This window comes from Lepidothrix coronata, unplaced genomic scaffold, assembly GCF_001604755.1.
Source record: "Lepidothrix coronata isolate B3197 unplaced genomic scaffold, Lepidothrix_coronata-1.0 Scaffold58, whole genome shotgun sequence".
NCBI lineage: Eukaryota > Metazoa > Chordata > Aves > Passeriformes > Pipridae > Lepidothrix > Lepidothrix coronata.
Window position 1 is genome coordinate 4,943,192 of NW_016690238.1, and position 2,994 is coordinate 4,946,185.

Consider the following 2,994-nt stretch of genomic DNA (forward strand, 5'->3'; position numbering starts at 1 on the left):
TTGGTGACACTGATGTAAGATCTATACAAGTGTGAAGGAAAATAAGTGTATAATGCATTTTATATGTTTGCCTTTAAAATGCACTGAAAGTTTTGAAACAGAAAATTGGTCACTATAAAATTTTACCATCTGTCTTGAGTCGCTGGGATGAAATTGTGCCTCAAAGGAAAGCACTGGGGTCTTTAATGTAACTGAAAATTCAGCTACGAGGGTTCCTTTGTGTGTTGACTGGTGGTGATGCTGTATTTAAAAACTTTCCACTCTGGTGTGGAGGACCCTTTATTCCATGGCTGGTGAACAAAAGTTGTTAGCATTCAACATTTTGCTAACACCTTGAAGGGATGGGTGTAAAATTGCCTGGCAGTTTGCCCCAGATAACTCTTTTCCCACACAAAGGATCCAACGTGAAGAGTTCAGGAATCCACACAGACCTGATGGTTTGGAAGGAGGATATTTGGGGTTGTAGACCTGTGCATTTGTGTGAGCCAGTTCCTGTGAAACCCCTGGCAGGGCAAGAATTTCCATTCTTCCTTTAACTGCTGCTTCCAGTGAGTCCTATTCACTTCAAAATGGCCTATAAAAGGTTTAAAATGATTTCTGTGTTCCCAATATGGGAAAGGTGGGACATTTTAAACAAGAGGTGTCAGCCAGGAACTGGCTAACCCCTAAGAGAGGGTTGTGAGCAACCTTTTGGATTCTCAACCATATATTACAGCATCTATAACGTGTATATCCCTTATCAAACCATTTAGAAATGTGCAATTAATATAACATGACTTTCTTGATGTGTACATAATGTGATTGGCAACCCACACCGTGTTATCCCGGGAGATGGGGATATTGGAGTTTTATTCTCTCTTTTTAAACATTTTTCCAGTTGTTGTTCATTGCTTGTTGGCAGTTTATTTTAGATTTTACAAATAATAAAAGCAGCAGCAGTAGCTTTTGGATTCAACAGACACATATATTTTAATCTAAATGACAATATTTAGGAACAAAATTGCTTCATTTTAACTTCGCTGCATTTCTTAATCTGTGGAAACTATAATTTAAAAATAATGAATGCAACAGGGTGAATATATAGCTTCCATTAATTCCAAATACTGCTTATTTCCAGCACTTTTTAATTATTTGAATATACTTCTCCATATATTTAACTGGAGTGGAAAAATCATTCAAACCTCAGACCATTTACAATTACCAGTGTATCTGTAACTCTCCATCCAAATTACTGAACTTCAGAGTAACATTTCGAGTACCTATTTTTCCTGTGTTTTGGGAAGTGCTGCAATAGTTGAAAAAAAGTTGTGAAAGATGCAGGTTTCATAAACAATGAACATCATAGGACGTGAATTAATAAATTGCAAGTTTTGCCTAGAAATTGTGTTAAAGGGCTGACTTAAACCCAAGGATATTAAGTTTGATAACTGAGGATCTGTGCTGCTTCTCGCACTCTTTTATCTTAAAATTATTCTTTCTCAGACAAGCAGGGATCCACAGATAGGTGTATTTGTTCCTTTTTTTTTTTAATGTATTCTTGTGCACTTGTTTGTGTTCAGATAGACCTGGGCCATCACAAAGAATTAGTTCAGACATTACAATGTGTTGGGTAATAAGCATTTGGGCAAATAAACCCTACTTCCCTTGCTGCTTAAAAAGAGAAAACAAAACCAAAATATCCACTTGGTTGCTGTGGATCCTGGTCAGCTCCTGGGTTTTCCAGCGGGAATACAGGCTGCTCTCAGGCTGCCATCCTCCAGGAGAAATCAAAACACCCAGTAAAGAACTCTTGTGGCATCTATTGCCTTTTCAGGAGACCAGAATTAAAGAACTTCTGCAGAATCTCAGGGCAGGCTGGTGCTGAGTGTGGCAGCCCCTTGGGGTGGGGTTTGTGCCTCAGCTCATGTTTTGCCTGCCACGCTTGCAGGGGTGAGAGAGGGCAACCCTTGGGGCACAGTCTGCTTGCTGGAGAGGCTGTGGTGGTTGTTCTTTGCTGCTGGGCCATCTGAGCAAGCTCTGTCAGTGTGGGAAGGGTGATGAGAGCTGGGAAAACACAAATTACCCTGTGAGGTTGTTTCAAGAGCTACCCCCTCTAACTGACAGGGCTTCACTGTTGAATTCCTTCACTGACTCCAAGGTCAGTTTTTCACTGTTCTTCAAGGCCCTGTGCACTCTGCCTTCATTTGCATTGGCACGTGAACCCTGAGTTTTCTCTCTTTGTGTCTCTTAGGCTGACACACCAGATCTTCTTATCTTTTTGTGCTGGCTTCTCTGTACCTGTGATAGTTTGGGGCTCTTTTCCTCCTGTGTGCCAGATCATTAGTTCCCCTCCACTGGAGCCCTTCTGATACAGAAATCCTGTTTTGCAAGGGCACTCAGAGCTAATATCTCACAGGAACTCCACTCCAAGAGAAACATGTGTTTGTGATTGAGCCTCTTATTTCTCTGTTAGTTGGTATTTTATTCCAGAACTCTGTGGAGTTTTTTATTCCTGTGGTTGCAAATCCATGATTCGTCTCTAAGCAAGTGTCAGCTGTTGCTGACAGAGGTCAGTGAGGGGCTGAGTGATGACAGTGGATCAAGTACTAAACTTTTTGCTCAGTTTCCATTCCAGGTACTATGAAACATTTTTCTGATTTGGAGTTTAAACAGGGAAATAATCCATGAAGAAGCTGACGTGTACATAAAGAAACACTTCACAGTGGGGACTGGCTCAGGCAGAGGATGTATGACCAAAATGACCTTCAATAGAGAGAATAAAAAAATAATTATTTATTTCTAGTGGGCCACAGCTTTTCCTTTTGTGTTCCACATGCTCTTCTACAGGCAACTGGTACGTAGGATACATGGTGTGGTTCTCTTTCCTGAGAGCTGTCAAGACTTCTAAGATGATAAGAAGTTTGCAGTAGTTCAAATCAATCACAGTCATAGAATCACAGAGTGGTTTGGGTTGGAAGGGACCTTAAAGATCATCCAGTGCCACCCCCTGCCATG

The 2,994-nt window shown here is 40.9% G+C and overlaps 1 long non-coding RNA gene across 1 annotated transcript in view; it reads left to right on the forward strand.

Annotated features, from left to right (window-relative positions):
* Positions 1-2,711, forward strand: part of LOC108498279 — a 5,581-nt gene extending 2,870 nt beyond the window's left edge. Inside the window, exon 3 of the long non-coding RNA XR_001875132.1 lies at positions 2,603-2,711. This is a non-coding gene — a long non-coding RNA (uncharacterized LOC108498279). The remainder of the gene's footprint in view (positions 1-2,602) is intronic.
* Positions 2,712-2,994: the final 283 nt, after the last annotated feature.